The 16,932-nt window shown below is 48.0% G+C and overlaps 1 pseudogene; it reads right to left on the reverse strand.

Moving 5' to 3' along the window:
• Positions 1–12,546: 12,546 nt before the first annotated feature.
• On the reverse strand, positions 12,547–15,722 carry LOC139002715 (tropomyosin alpha-4 chain pseudogene; annotated as a pseudogene).
• Between the last annotated feature and the right edge of the window lie 1,210 nt (positions 15,723–16,932).

The following is a 16,932-nucleotide window of genomic DNA, read 5'->3' on the forward strand; positions in this document are numbered from 1 at the left end:
TTGTTTTTGCTTCTAGTTGAAGAGACTCTCCTCAGCCAGCCTTCCCGTGGTTCTGGTTGATGTCCGCTCCGACTTTTAGTTGTATTTTTGAAGTGGTTGTCCACGGCGGCAGTCTCCGGTGTTTACCTATGCCGCCATCTTCCTGATCCTTGTTAATTCTAACCCCACCACAGAACGTAAGATTTAGTGCATCTCATGCTCTACATTTGAGGTGATGATGTTGAATTTTGCAAAGGCACAAACTTGAGAGCATGGGAGTCAGTGAAGCTGCCCACCTGTCCTCCACACTGAAACTTGATCTTGCTCTGGGCAAGGTCACCTTAAAAGCAACGTGGATGGCCCACTTTGGGGGATGCCAGCCGTAGGTCATGAGGACACTCAGGCCGCCTGCGAAGAGGTCAGCATGGCAAGGAGCTGAGATCTGCCAACAGCCGGCGACTGACCGCCCGGACTGAGCTGTCTTGGAAGAGCTGCTTTCTCTAAACAGCACCGTGGGTTCCTCCCCGCAGCACCATTTACCCGAACCCTTCCGTGTTGTCATGTATTTTTCTTTCTAATTTCCCTTGTGATTTCTTTCTTTTTTTTTTTTTTTTAAATATATTTTATTGATTTTTTACAGAGAGGAAGGGAGAGAGATAGAGAGTTAGAAACATCGATGAGAGAGAAACATCGACCAGCCGCCTCCCGCACATCTCCCACTGGGGATGTGCCTGCAACCCAGGTACATGCCCTTGACCGGAATCGAACCTGGGACCCTTCAGTCCACAGGCTCTATCCACTGAGCCAAACCGGTTTCGGCCCTTGTGATTTCTTTGATCGATGGGTTGTTTGGATTATGGTTTAACTTCCAGACATCTGATTCTTTTTTCTTCTCGTTACTGGTTTCTGGTTTTAATTCCATTATGGTCTTAGGGTATATGCTGACTTCATTCCTTCAAAAGTTACTGAGCTTTGTTTTCCGCTCCACAAACGGTTATTTTACATGCCCTTGAAAATAATGTGTCTGAGTTGTTGGCTGGAGGAGGGTTTGTAAATGTGGATTAGGTTAAATTGGCGATACCAACTTGAAAACTACCATCTTCCTCATCTTTGTGCACGTCTGTTATTGAAAACAGTATTTAAATGTCTGTAATTGTGATTTTGTCTCATTTCCCATTGTCCTACTGGTTTTGCTGCATGGATTTAAATATTCTGATATTTGGTTTGTACACACTTGGGAATTTTGTTATCCTGTGGAATGACCCCATCTTCATGAAACATCTTCTCTTTATTTCCAGTTCTGTTCTTTGTTCTGAAGTATAAATTGATGTTAATGTAGCCACTCCAATTTTCTTTCGTCAATGCATGTTAGCGTGGAATTTCCTATTTCGCCCTTTTTTGTTTTTTAACTTATATGCGTTTATACTTAAAGTGGGCCATTTGTAGAACACGTGCCCTTAAAAAAAAAAATCCCCAGCTTGGCTGGTGTGGCTCATCAGTTGAGCATTGGCCCAGAATCAAGAGGTCTCCAGTTCAATTCCCAGTCAGGGCACATGCCCGAGTTGCGGGCTCGATCCCCAGTAGGGGGTGTGCAGGAGGCAGCCGAGTAATGATGTTCTCTCATTGATGTTTCTATTTCTCTCTCTCCCTCTAAAAAGCAACTACATTTTTTTTTTAAACAAAAGAAATCAGTTAAAAACCCAACCCCAAGTCATTGAATTTCAATGGAAATTTAACCTGAGCCACATATGTAGTTGGAAGTGTCGCAGCTTTGCAAAGTTTTTAAAAAGCAGGTGAAATGAATTTGAGAACATAGTTCATTTAAGTCAGAACAGCAAAAATAGTCTCAACACATAACCTATGTAGTTATTCATGAGCTACTTTATGTTCTTTTTAATCCTCATGTTGCAGGTTTGCCTTATCTGTGCAGCTCCCCCTCTGCAGACTTTCTGTCCCAAATTCGAATTGCCTCGGCCTCCGAATTCCAGTGTTGGTCTCCCCTCGGGGGTCAGGCTCCGTTTGGGCTTGTCCTCCCTGGGCTGCGGTCAGAATCCCTTCCAGGCACAGATCCTCGAGGGTGTGTCTGCCTTTCTTAGGGACCACCAACCGGAGCAGCTGGCTTTCCAGCTGGTCTGGGTGGTTCCGGACCATTGTCTCCCATGGTCCTTGTTGAGATTTGAATTTACGCTTATCTTGTGATAAATGAGCTGGGGCATCTGTTTTCTTTTTAATATATTTTTATTGGTTTCAGGGAGGAAGGGAGAGGGAGAGAGAGAAACATCAATGATGAGTGAGAATCACCAGCTGGCTTCCTCCTGCATGCCCCCTACTGGGGATCAAGCCCACAACCTGGGCATGTGCCCTTGATGGGAATCCAACCTGGGACCCTTCAGTCCTCAGGCCAAGGCTCTATCCACTGAGTCAGACCAGCCAGGGCTGGGGCATCTGTTCCTTGAACAGCCTTTATAGTTTTCTTTGCCCAGTTGCTTCTCTGTTTTTTTTTTCTTTCAGAGGACAGATGATTTGAAGGTGACCTTTGTACTCTACAGCTGCTGTATGAATTGCAAATTTTTTCCAGTTTGACTTTTGGCTTTTTTAGTGTTCTCTTTTTAATACAGACCTTTTGGAGTCCAATTTATCCATCTTTTGTTTGTGCTCTCTGGGTAGCAGAAAGGTTTTTCTCCACTCCCTCCACTCCCTCCACTTTTGAAATGGCCCCTCATGAAGGGGAGACAGTGTGGGACTGAGGACAGAAACGGGCACACCTGACATGAGGTGGCGACCAGAGGCTGGTGGGAAGCGAGCGCATGGGAAGACTGATTTCCCCATCAAAAGCCATTTAGGCCCTGGCCGGTTTGGTTCAGCGGATAGAGCATCAGCCTGTGGACCAAAGGGTCCCGGGTTCAATTCTGGTCAAGGGCATGTACCTTGGTTGCAGGCTCCTCCCCAGTCTAGGCCCTGGTTGGGGTGCATGCAGGAGGCAACCAATCTATGTGTTTCTCTCACATTGATGTTTCTCTGTGTCTCCCTCAAAAATCAATGGAAAAATATCCTTGGGTGAGGATTAACAACAAAAAAGCCGCTTACTAGGGGGGCCCGCAAGCCTGGCTTTTTACTGACAAAATGGAATTGAAGGGACGCTGTAGGATTCTCAGTTGGGTATTATGTTTTGCTGGCTCCTATTTCGTGACAAATGAAAAAAAACAGAAAAATGAAGCTGTTTTCCTGGCTCCTCTGGGCTGTGTTTTGCTGGCTTGATGGACGGAAGATGGAGAGCAAAGAGCAGAGGACCCAGTGGGTCGGGACGGCGGGAATGGCGACAAGATAAGAGTTCCTGTGTGCCTGCGGCTCAGGGCCCAGCCTTCTGAGGTCTGTCCTTGGAGGTGACTGGCTCACATGACCATCAGCTGAGAGATCAAAGGGATAGGGGATGTCTGGGCGCCTGATGAAAGGCAGTGGAGTGGCTTTTAGGACGTCGCAAATGTGCTGCTTCATACGTTTTGGCCCAAGTGGCTTGTCCTGCAAAGCGAACAAGGCAGACACTGCCCTTGACTTGAGATCACATGGTTATTTGCCTCAATTCGCCAGCTTGCTTTTTAAAAAAAATATTTTTATTGATTTCAGAGAGGAAGGGAGAGGGAGAAAGAGAAACATTAATGATGAGAGAGAATCATTGACTGGCTGCCTTCTACACGCCCCACACTGGGTGTTGAGTCCGCAACCCGGGCATGTGCCTCATTTCTATCTCTCTCTGTCCCTCTCCCTTCCTCTCTGAAATCAATAAAAAAATATATTTAAAAAATCCCAACTCGAGGATATGTTTTTTATTGATTTTCAGAGAGAGAGAGAGGAAGAGAGAGAGAGAGGAAGAGAGAGAGAGAGAGAGAGAGAGAGAGAGAGAGAGAGAGAGAGAGATTGCTCAGTTGCTTCCCATCTGTGCCTAGATCAGGGTATGTGCCCTGACCGAGAACTGGACCCACGACCTTTTGGTGTACGGGACGATGCTCCAAGCAACTGAGCCACCCGCCCAGGGCCCATTTAGCCATTTGTAAGTGTACAGTTAGTGGCATTAAGTACACTCACATTGCTTGCAGCCAAGGGATACACGTTTGACCTGATGAAATCTATGTACCTTGGTGCTCAAGTCCGTATCTTACTTGGCGAAGAGCCTAAGGCACTCCCACTGAGGTCAGGAACAAGGCACTGATGGCCCTGCCTCTGCCCCCCACACGCAGCACAGGTGTGAGCCCGCAGGCCACACAGGAGGAACTACCCGAGCATGACAGCGGCCAAGAAAGTAAACCATCTCCCTGCAGGCTTGTGTCATTTATTTCATGGATGTGGTATTTCAATTTTTAAAAAAAATTTTAATTGCAGTTGACCAGATGTGTTTTTAATAAATGGAAGGCAAAACCTTCCACCAACAGAAAGATTACGACTCCCTTCCTTGCGATACTCACTTCACTGCGATACTGGCGTCACTGCGGTGTCTGGAACTGAACCCACACCATCTCCGACGTGCGCCTGCATAAGAAACCAGGGGCCCTCGGAGAAGTGGTTGGTTCCAGAACTGGGGCAGGAAAAATACAAGCGGAGCCTGGGACATTTTGTGGAACCAGAAAATGAGGATGTGCTTAAAAAGGATGGGCTTGTTGAAAGAATGCAGGAAGCAACCTGAAGGAGCTCCCAGTGGCAAAGCTGGAACAATTGGAGCAAGAAAATAAATGAGGGTAGACCTGGATGGTAAGCCGTAGCACGACGAATACCCATGAACCCATCGGATGTAAATGAATCATTGAAGAGCAAACAGAGAAATGGAGAAGGGACAGCTCTGCCTTACAGAAGGATCCCAATTAATAATGTAAAAGGAAGGACTGAAATACAAAGTCACCGCTCGGCAAACGCCGCAGAAATAGTTGCTGCCGGTCAGACCCTGTTTGGGGAGCCACGGGATATCTGCACAGCTTCCGAGTGCCTCCGCTGAGGCGTTTATTCATTACAAATGGAAAACCAGGCCTTTATAATGGAAAAACCCGGCAGATGCCGCCTCAGCCTAGTGATCAAGGTCAGCTGCCCCAGTGATCCAGCATGCGGACACCACGGCCCCAGCGGCTGCCCTGAGCACTCGCTGTCACTGCTGGGAGCTTCTGCCAACACTCGGAACCACAGGACAAATCAGACAAGCCACAGGCCACAGGAACACGGTGGGGCGGGGGAGCCATGCACGGCTCACTCCGTACCGGCCCTCCCCTCGCCAGCCTGTCTCCCCTCCTCTCCTCTGTCTCCAACTTACCTGCTCCTGCCCATCTTCAGATGTCCAATTCAAGTTCATTTTATATTTCAGTTCATCTTAAAATTTTTTCTCTTGCTTGATCTGTGCCTTATTCCCCTATTTGTGGCTTTCCCACTTCAACCATTTTCTGTTGGGAGACAAAAATAAAATCTTAAAAGCGTGCAGAGGGAATTGCTAAGTGACACGTGGCAATTCCGGACGACCAGCTGGCATTTCAGTAGCAGTGAAGGCAGCTGGAAGGCGGCAGGAAAATCCAAGCGCGGACAAAACAACTAACTGCCAACTAGGACGGGCCAACGTGGCTGACTTATCTTTTCCGAGTCACGAAATAAAGACATTTTCAAAGAAACGAAAACAAAGGGAGTTTACCATGAAAGGAACTCTACAGCCCGAGGAAGGAAGCGGAGATGCAAAGGGAGAGGTGGACAAAGGCACCGGCAACCGTGGGTGACCAGAAACGAGCATCGACTATAAAATAACGCGATGGTAACAGTCCAATGTGGGTCATTTAAACACAAGGGTAGACCCCGAAACACTGGGCGACAGAAACACACACACGAAAGTACCCAAAGCTATTTGCCTTTGGCAGGGGGGAGATTTAGTGACTTTACTTTGTTAATCTAAGTATACAGTTGAGAGTGTGACTGGCACCAGTGAAAAGTCTGGAAACAGGATAAGTGTACAACTCAAGTAGTAGAAAGAAAAATGCGATAGAAAGCTTAATCCAGAAAAACGGGGGACAATACCTGTAGGAGCCTTGGAAAAGCCTGTGGCTGGTGCTGTGGGAGCCGTCGCTGCCACCTCCCACCCTTGGAGGTCCCCCCCCCTCCTGGGTCCCTTCTCCCTCGAGTCAGCAGTTTCCCAATGAAACAGCTCAAGAGCCGTGAAGAAACGCAATGGTGGCCCTTCTGGGTGGACACGAGGCTTGGAGCCTTCCTCGGGAATTGATGACTTTCCTGTCAGGGCCGTTACACACGATCAGAGGACTACTTCCCATTAAGTTGTCAATCATGTGTTAACTCACCAATTTCTTTAAATATATATTTTATTGATTTTTTACAGAGAAGAAGGGAGAGGGATAGAGAGTTAGAAACATCGATGAGAGAGATCGATCAGCTGCCTCCTGCACGCCCCCTACAGGGGATGTGCCCGCAACCAAGGTACATGCCCTTGACCGGAATCGAACCTGGGACCCTTCAGTCCGCAGGCCGATGCTCTAGCCACCGAGCCAAACCGGTTCGGCACCAATTTTTTTTTTTAACATTGAAAAGCTTCCAATGCAATCATTTCCTATTCTTCTAAAGAGTCTTGCTGCTGACTGTACACCCAGAGCAGGACCAGGCCAACTTTCCTTCTGCCCTGGGCTGTCAGTTTCCCTCTCCCAGAGGGATTGGAGGTGGTTTCAGTGTTTTCTTTATCGGCTGGAAGTCACCCGGATGGTGGTGTCCTGCCTCCTGGTTTGCATTTTGATCACGGACGCTTCATCCATGGAAGGAGATGGATTTTTGATGGAGGAATTTTTCCTGGGAGACTTGGTGGCAGAAGGGCCCTGCGTGTGTTTGGCGAGTCTGGAGGGAGTGGCATTTCATTGGGGGACGAGCTGTGTGGATGGGGCTGTGGGGCAGGGAATGTGCTGAGCACAGCTACAGAGCAAAGACGGAAAGCACCTCCCAACAGCAGAGAAAATGGAAAACTCCAGGGAAGGAGAGGCAAGTGGAGTGTGTGTGTGTGTGTGTGCATGTGTGTGTGCATGTATGCATATATGCGTGTGTGTGTGTGTGTGTGCGTGTGGGGGTGTGGGTGCATGCACGCGTGCACAAATATGTGTTCATCTGGACCTTCGTCGGGAAAGGGACTCACATACTAGCCACTCTCATTTCCTAAGCAAGGTGGGTGCCTCGGAGGGAAGGCCACCGCCCCCGAAGCCCACCTTTGCGCCTCCCCCCATGAGCATGCTTCCCCAGCAAGGCCTCCCGGCTGCCCAGGGCCCTGTCTTGAAAGCACGGCTGGGTCTCAATGTGCAAAGCACCCGTTTCCATGCATTTCTTCAGAACATAATCTCTCCCAAACTCTGAATTTTCAGCTCATCCCATTTCTTTGTTTCCAGAGGACATTACTCAGCCACTTCAAAGGGAGTGATTACTGTGCTGTGAAGTCATCCCTCCAGCCCTGGGGCCCTCCCTGAGCTTGGGGAGGCGGGTGTGAGGTGGGGGGGGGGGGGGGGGGGGGAGGGGAGGCACCATCCCCACAGGGCTGTCCTATGGACTTCTGCGTGAACTCACTCCTTGCTCTCTGGCAATCGCTAAAAGCCAGTTCTCTGTAGAGCTAATTTGCCAAGTGACCAATTCCCTGAATCAATGGTTTCTTTGCACTAATTCGTTTCAGTTGAGCAGTTTTCAATTTGTGTTCCTATCAGAATATTCAGACTGTGCCTTAGTCTCTGCCTCAGTGCCCCGGAGATGGAGGGACGGGGGTGGGGGTGGGGTGGGGGATAGGGGGGCGGGGGAAGGGTTGGGAGGGCACTGGAGAGGACATCTTATGCACATAACCTTGACTCCGAAGAGCTCTCATCAACCAGTTCTTTATTAAAGTAATTATCATATTGAAGAATATATTCAAGATGATAGTGATGTGTTTTCCATACACGTGTTTTTTTTCTGTAGATTTATTCTTCCACCTTTTCAATCTGAAGGGGTGAATGAATTTGCTAGTTGTCTGTCCATTTCCCTTTCCCTTTAACAGAAGGCCTTGTGTTTTGGGGGGACATCATTGTGCCCAGTAAAAATCACTTTTCCCAGCCTCCCTGAAAGTAGGGAGGGCTGCAGAGATGTAAACAAATGTGTCTGGGTGGATCTCGTTAAAGAGCCTGTGAAGAGACTCACCCGGGAAGCATGCCCTTTGCCCTTCTGCTTACCTTCTTCTTTCTGCCTGGAATGTGGTCACAATGGCTGGAGCTGCAGTGGCCGTATTGGGACCACGAGGTGACCTTGATAATGAATGCTGAGAGATTGAATACACAAATGGACCATGGCCAGACGATATATAAAAATAAGACCCTGACCCACAGCCTACAGCAACCTGCCCTGGAAACCAACCCGTTATCTCCGTGACCGGCCCAGGGAGTCAGCTGCTGGAAGTCAGCTGAGTAGGAAGTCAGACTGCCATCTCTAGTGACCAGTTCAGGAAGCCAAATGAGGACCCCTGTTACCAGGGATCAAGAGGGACATCCATAAAGATGAAGGTCAAGTCATGAAGAAGAGACAGCACAACCCTAGATGTGTATGTCCCAACAGCAGGGCCTCAAAATAATGAAAATAACAAAACAACACCTGACAGAAGTGAATGTTGACATAGACCACAATGACACCGGAGACTTCCATGCTGTGTCTCAGTAACTGATGGAATGTGTGGACAGAAGATGTAGACAGAGGCCCAGCAAGCAGGGCCTCTAGTCTCCTGCAGGCCTAGCGTGGGGGCTGGGCCATCTGGTCAGGCACTGGCTGGCTTGGGTTTGTTGTTACCATGGTTATCTCAGTGCCACAGACTTCAAATCCCTCCAGGTGTGGCTGCGTCGGCCTCATGGTGACAGCGAGGCTAGTGGGCTGGAGGTTTCTTCTCAGGGTTCCTGTGTCCCCTCTGGTTTAACTGTTGCTGTTTGTCCTACAGAGAGGTCCCTTGCCAAGCTCTTACCCCCCTGAGAACCACGGGGTCTTTGCTCTGCCCTTCCCTCAGCAGCCTCAGCCTTTTGCTTGTAAAAGAGTCCAGGAAGCATGTGGGGGCTGTTCCTGCCCCTGGGAGCTGCTGACCACTTCACGGCCACCTGTGGCACCCATGGCTCTCAGATCTCCTGCCCTGTCCCCAGTCTTTTTTGGAAGCAGCTTGGGGGCAGGGGAGGGGGGTGGTGAGCGGGGAGGGCATGGCAGAGAGCTTGCAAGTGGGTGCAAACTCCTCTTATTTGGGAAAAACTGGAGTGACCCCCAGCTTTTCCCAACTGTCCTACTAACTAGTCTTGAAGAATTTCTTAAAATGTGGCTGAATCCTTCCTGTCCGCCTGTAGGTGGCCACCTCTCCGTCTTGTGCTGTCAGAGAGGAGACAGTTCTCGCCTTGGAGGGCTCGTTTCTTTCTGGAATCCAGTTCACCGCGTCCCTCTGTGACTCATCTGTCTGATGGCTTTGAGGATTACCTGGCTTTTGTCATCGCTAGCGTGGGAGCGATGTTCCTTGCAGCTTCCTGCATTCTAAGTGGAAACGGAAGTCTCTGTTAACGCATCTTTTTGCAGCCCACACTGAATGAAATCACTCTGAGAGGGCATTTTTGGTGGGAATTTCCCCAGTAGGCATCCTGGGGATGGTATTAGGCCGCTGGGCTACATATTATATGATGAGGCCTCAGCAGGAAACAGATGGCACAAAAAACTGGGTCACTGAAGAAAGTGACGAGGCTGGGGGCAGGCGTAGAGAAGTCAGTGTCCTAGCAAGGACAGGCCGCTGTGGCATCCCTTAGGCGTGGAGGGTAAGGGAGGAAACTGCTTCTGGGATCCAAACAATCAAAGAGGAAGTCTCAGGGGAAATAAAAATTACGTTGGACAGAATCAACATGAAAACACAACAGGTTAAATTGAACTGTGCAGGATCGAGAGGGACATTTACAGCAATCAATGCTGGCATTAGGAGAGAGGAAAAAATCTCAAATCAATAATCTCGGCTCTGCTCTCAAAGAGCAAAATGAACCCAAAACAAACAGAAGGAAGGAAATAATAAAGGTAAGAGAAGAAATGAATGTAACTGAAAACAGAAAAATAAGAGAAGCTCAACAAAACGAAGAGCTGGCTCCTTGAAAAAAATCAATCACCCGTTAGCAAGACTGACAACGAAGTAAAGGGAGATACACACACTGCCCAAATCGGGCATGAAATAGGGACCATCACTACAGGTCACTGCATCACAAGGATATTAAGAAAACACTTCAAAGAACTCCACGCACATACATTTCACAGCTTAGAGGAAGTGGGCCGATTCTTCGAAAAGCACAAACTAGCCAGCTCACCTAGTATGAGGTGGATCACTTGACGAGCTCTAGAACTATTAAGGAAATGGAATCAGGAATTAAAACACTCTGCCCAAATTCCTAGACCCAGATGTTCTCACTGGAGAAGTCTTCCAGGCTTAAAAGAAACAAAAAACTTAACACCACTTCTGCACAACCTCTTGCAGAAAATAGGAGAGAAGGGAGCACGGCCAAAGTTACTCAACAAAGACAGTATCACTCTTGATACCAAAGCCAGGCAAAGACAGGACCAAAGAGGGAAACTGCAGACCAGTATCTCTTATGAGTATAGATGCAAAATCCATGACAAAATATTAGCAAATACAATTCTCCCATCTATGAAAAGAATGAATCACTATGACCAAGTGGAGTTTACTTCAGGGATACAAGGGATGCATGGTTGGTTCAATATGCAAAACGAATCAATGTAATCTACCACTTTAACAAGGTGAGGGGAAAATCCATATGGTCATATCAATCAATGCAGGAAAAGCATTTGACAAGATGTAACACCCATTCAAGGTAAAATCTTTCAGAAAAACACAGGAATACAGGAATAGAGGGTGACTGCCTCACATTGATAAAGAATATTATAATTAATGGTGAAAGAGTTTCCCCTAAGATCAGAAACAGGGCAGGATGTCTGCTCTCACTGCTCCTATTCAACATGGCGCTAGACATTCTAGCCAGTTTAATAAGGCAAGAAAAGGAAAAAGAAGGCATATAGGTCAGGAGGAAGAAATAAAATTGTCCCTGTTTGCTGATGACATGATTGTTTACATGAAAAATCCCAAAGAATCTACACCCCCCCCCCCACTAGTAATTGAGCTAATCAAGATTACAGGATACAGGATCAATATACAAAATCAATTGTATTTCTATAGACTAGCAATAAACACATGGGCACTAAAATTAAAAATAATACATTTTCATCCACTAAAACAAAAAAGGTCATATTTGGGTGTAAATCTAACAAGATAGGATGTGTATGCTGAAAACTACAAAATATTGAGGAAAGAACTAAACAATGTTCATGGCTTAGAAGACAACATAGTAAAGATGTCAATTCTCCCCAAACTGAAATACAAATTTAATGCAATTCCTATCAAAACCCCAGCAAGATTTTATAGATACAGAAAAGATGATTTTATTTTATTTTAATTTTTTATAGTTTATGTAAAAATTTATTTGACCAAATGTAGAAAAAGTGATACTATTGCATATGATACAGTTGCAAGAATCTAAATGAAAAGTGTGGGTTTTATTCAATTGCACAATTTGCTAGTGTATCTCCTGGGTAGTGTGATGCGTAATACAGAGGAGTAAGGGGCAGAGGAGTCCAAAAAGCTAGTTTCAGGGTGATTTTTAGGCAGAACTGTAAACTTGAGTTACCCTCCTCACTGCTGGGGAATATGGAATGTTTCAGCTGAGATGTTAACCAAGGAAGCAAAAACACAACAAAGCCAAAATGTGCAGTCCTGCCTACAAAATACTCCATATCCAGTTAAATCAGGAGTTTCTCGGTCTTTTATTAACTTGGTGCTGATGAAGGAATTAAAGCCCTCAATAAGTAAATCTTCAATTTCCCATTCCCAAAGTACAGAGAGATAAGTTAGGCCGATTACATGATCTCTTTGGCCAGAGAGGACCCTTCTGCCCGATATTTAATAGAAAAATGCTCTTGCTCAATGATTAAAGGCTATTTTTGGTATGGCTTCCTGGACAGGACTGAATTCATTCTTGCTGAGTGGATGGCCTCAAATAAGAGTAAATGTTATAACTATTTCCCAAGCATTCTCACACTGTTTGCTCAAAGGATGTTCTGCACAGTAGAGTGTGGAAAAGAGCCAGAATGATGAATCTGTCTATGGTTTATGACTTCCCACAACAGCCTCTCCCCCAACCTTTTTTTTTGCTCTGGTTGGAAAATCCCCACCCATTTTAATGCGATGATCCCTGGCCTCCTATAGTGTGTCCAACGGTGACCCAGTGGTTCTATTCTTCAACCTTTTAAATTGGCCAGTGACTAGATATTAGAGTCTGTGTTTTGGAAGTGTGGGGTTGTTTAATCTCCCAGAAACCATATGCCCTCAGTCTTAAGAGACTAATGTTCAATAGGAAACACCCTGAAGAGCTTAGGAATAAATGCAATTTAAGGATAAAAATAGAGCTAAAAAATTCTGGTGCCATTTGGGGAAGAGGGGAAGGAATGAGATTTAACTGATGCTCAAAGCTTCTCTGATACAAAGTATTTGGTCACAGGCTCATAAATTACGTAGATGCAGTAACAGAAGAAACTTCCTACAAGAGAAGAGAAAGAAGCGGAGGTCTGGAGCTCCTGTTGGAACAAGACTCTTCTGTGTGGTTCTACACAGTTACGTTCCTTTAGTGTCTGATCCAGTGTCGGATGCAAGCCCTTGTTCTCTTCTTTGGCCTGAGCAAGTTTTTCTTCCAGGTCATCAATAGATCTTTCCAGCTTTGCAACTGTTCTCTCTGCAGATTCAGCACGGGTCTCGGCCACTTTCAGTTTGTCAGACAGAAGTTTAATTGCTTCTTCATATTTATCCTCCTTTTCAGAGGCAGCCTCCAGCCATTTCAGGTTGTTAGTGACATTCTTGAGTTCTTCCTCCAGTCACCACATTTTAGTTCAGACACCTCGGCCCGCTCCTCTGCTCTCTCCACTCGCCCTCCAGGATGAGCAACTTACGAGCTACCCGCTCCTGTTTGCGGTCAGCCCCCTCTGCAATGTGCTTGGCCTCTTTGAGCTGCAACTCCTGGGTCTCCATTTTCTCCTCCTCTTTCATGGCCCGGTTTTCTCTCACCTTCATTCCTCTCTCGCTCTCATCGGCAGCCTTTTCTGCTTCCTCTAGCTTCTGCAGGGCCGTGACCTGTCGTTCTTGAGCCCTAACTCCTCCCCAACGAGCTGGATGCCTGGAGCTGTCACATCTCCTTCAGCTTTCTGCGCTGCTCCCGCTCTGTCCAGCTCCCGCTGCAGGCCCTGCTCGCAGTCCTCCAAGGAGGCGTGGGGGCGCACGCAGCGGGCACTCGACTTGGCTAGAAATGGCTTCGGTGAAGCTGCAGCGGCTGCGCCCCAGCTGCCCCCCACTGCCACCTCCGCTCCTCCCTGCCCCAGGCCCAGATGCGGTCAGAGCCCAGAAAAGATGATTTTAAGCGCACATGAAAAAGCAAAGAAACTAGAGTAGCTAAATATTCTTGAAAAAGGAGAGGGATCAGTCCATGCGATTGTAGGCCCTATCACACAGCTACAATAACCAAGACTGTGTGACGCTGGGAAAGAGACTGCGGGACAGACACGGAGGTCCATGGAGCAGAACAGAGCACCAGGGTCACACCCACACGAACGTGCGCAACGGGAGTGGGGGAGAGCAGGTCGGTGGAGCCGACAGTCTTCTCAGCAAATGGAGCGGAAGCAATTGGACATTCACAGGCGAAACAACGAGCCTCAACCCAGAGCTCACGCTTGGTTTCAAAGTGAACTCAAAATGGACCCTGGGTTAAAGCATAAAACGACAAGACTTTTGGAAAAAAAATCATGGAAGCAAATCTCCAGGATCTAGGGAGGCAGAGAGTTCTTAGACCTGGCACCAAAGGCAAGATTGATAAAAGGAAAAGCTGATAAGTGGGACTTTATCAGAATTAAAAATGTTTGCTCGGTGAAAAACGCTGTTCAAGGGAGGAAAGGACCAGCTGCAGACTGGGAGGAAATATTGCAAACCACACATCGGACCGGTATCTGCAGTCTATAAAGAACTCCCAAACTCACCAGTGAAGAAAACACCCCTCCCTCCAAACAAGACATGAACACACATTTTGCCAACGAGGACATACAGTGTACATTCGTCCAGATGTTCAACATCTCAGCCACTGGGGACATGCAAATTAAAGCCACACGGACCAGCGCTGCACCCCTATCCGAATGGCAAAAATAAAACAGGGAAAACACAGAAAGCTGGTGAACGAGTGGGGAAACTGGGCCCCTCCCACATTGTTGATGGGAAAGTGCGCTGGCACAGCCATTCGGGAATGACAGTTTCCTGGAAAAGTAGAGAAACAATTACCATATTACCCAGTGCTCACACTCCTTGGCATTCATCCCAGAGAGATGAAAGGTCATATTCATAAAAAAACCTCGTAGTCAATGTTTATGGCGGCTTTATTCAGAAGAGCAAAATAACTGGAAGCAGCCCAGATGTCCTTCAACTGGCGAATGGTTAAACAGACCGTGGTCCACTCGCATCTTGGAACACAACCCAGCAATAAGAGAGAACAGATTCCTGACCCACACAACCACCTGGTGAATCTCCAGGGGACGATGCTGAGCGGAAAAAGCCAACCTTGAAGGCCACATAGTGTGTGATGCCATGTATATCATATTCATGAAATGACAAATGTATAGAATGGAGATGAGAGCAGGGTGGTAGGGGTCAAGGTGGGGTGGGGTGGAAGGGAAGAGGGCGTGGCTATCCGAGGCCTGCAGGAGGAACCCCGTGGGGAGGGGATGCTCTGTACCTGGACTGGTCAGTGTCCACATCCTGGAGGTGATGCTGACCTAGAGTCCTGCAAGGTGCCGCCCCTGGGGAAACTGGGTAAAGGGTCCACGGGATCCCTCTGTATTCTTTCTTGTGATGGCATGGAAATCTACAATTATTCAAAATAAAAAGATTAATTTAAAAAATGATCGTTTTCTTAGTTATGAAACCCATGAAAGAGAGGTTAATTTCTTAGGCTTGCTCACGTTTCCTGACACCCTGTGCTGTGAGAACGCTCACCGCAGAAGCTACTTCTGACTCCCCTTTGCCCCTGCTAATCCAGTCCAGCCCTGGGCATCTCAGGGACCAGACTCAGACGGAAGTGAGCGTCTGGCAAGGATCACCCAAAGAAGACAGTCCTCTTGTTGTATTTGAATGGTACGTTCCAGATCCGGGAATGATGGGGGCAGGCAGTGGCCTGGGGCAGGCTGCGGCCTGGGCCTCCAGCCTTGATGACGAGGGCCTCACGCACCAGAATCGTATCATCTCTCCTTGTGGCGAATTGAAAAGAACCACAGAAGGTCCTGCCGGAGGGGACTGTGCGGGTCCCGGAGGCTCTGGTGCTGTGCCTACAGACACCCCGGAAGTGACCGGGCGGGACCATCCTGGGTGCCCCCCCCCGGGAGTGGGACTCTCTAGCTCACGAAGAGGCAGTGCCTGTTAGGACTGATCAATTGCTCTGGGAGCAAACGGTCTTTCCTTGTCCTCCTGTGGGCAGAGGGGATCCGTGGTGACTCACCAGCCAAGCTGCAGCCAGGAGGATGCCGGGCTGAGAATGAAGATGTGTGGGCCTCGTGGGCTTGCAGCACCGCACACCTCTCCCCAGGGCCGCTTGGCCTCGCGGGCTCCTCATGCTTCCGCGCTGGGTGGGGTGGTGTCCTGTGTGGACTGGGAGAGCCAGGTTTGCCTTGGTGAGCCCCCTGCCTCAGTTTCACTGTGTCCCCCACAATCCCCTCACTGGCCTCTCCATTTCTGATAGAATTGCCTGTAGCAGCAAAGAGCTGCTTTTGCCACTGAAATTACCCCCATGGGCAGGACAAAAGAGCCCCCGATCCCCTTTCTGCGATAATGCTAACATCCTCCCTCCATTTCCCACTTATACCCTTTAATTTCCGAACAGAAGCGGATGCATTTTTCCTAAAGACAAATGGACACTGAGAATCTGTATAGTTGGAGGGGAGGACAGTGGCCCCTCACAGCAGATCATAACAGGCTGCAGGCCTTTCTCCTGGGCGACTGTGAAATCCTATCAGAAGTGAGTGGTCTAAGGTGGGTGGGGGTAGGGGGGTGGGGGAGGAGCACAGCACGCATTTTGCCTCCTGTTTCCTCTCCCAAGCTTCCTTTAAGTTGGTTTTAATGCAAAGCTGAACACAGGAGCATTAAACCCAATACTTTTTACCAGGTTAGCTGTATAAATAACAGTCCACGTACCTGCCATTTATTTGTCGATTGGTTGATTGATTGATTGGTTGATTCATTCATTCATGTGTTCATCAAGCATCCTTGAGCACTTCTTGCCCACACCAGGCCGGGCCCCAGTGAGAAAGCAGAGAATTGATCTCCCTCGAGCTCATTGGGGCCCATCCTCTCCAGCCCGTCTGCTCCGGTCTTTTCCTGAGATGCCGGTGGAGCCACTCACCTGCCAGACGTTAGCTCTTTAAGAGAACATGATTGCTTTTAAAGCTTCCTATCCCTTACTGGATTTCTTACAGTTTATAACTCGAGCTGACATGACTGGTGGGATGTCTGGTCTGACACATTTGCTCATATCAGGTAGGTGTGGGGGAGGCTCACAAGTTCCAGGGCAAGGTTAGATTTTGAAGGTGCCCAACAGCATGGAAAGATCAGGCAGTATTTAATCAACAAGTCCAGCCACCACGGTTATTCCCACCAACTCCACACTCACCTCATTCGGTTCGAGTTGCATGATTGATTCTGGGTAATTAAACGCCTAATTATGACCATCACTTGCAGATCTAATTAAGGCCCAAACACTGGCCCCATAACCATGGTCTCATTCAGGTGAGCGCTGAGGGAACTTGCATGTCTGGAGTGGTGGGGGA

The sequence above is a fragment of the Myotis yumanensis genome, unplaced genomic scaffold, assembly GCF_028538775.1.
Source record: "Myotis yumanensis isolate MYYU_CA2020_CCGP unplaced genomic scaffold, mMyoYum1.0.hap1 SCAF_2, whole genome shotgun sequence".
Lineage (NCBI taxonomy): Eukaryota > Metazoa > Chordata > Mammalia > Chiroptera > Vespertilionidae > Myotis > Myotis yumanensis.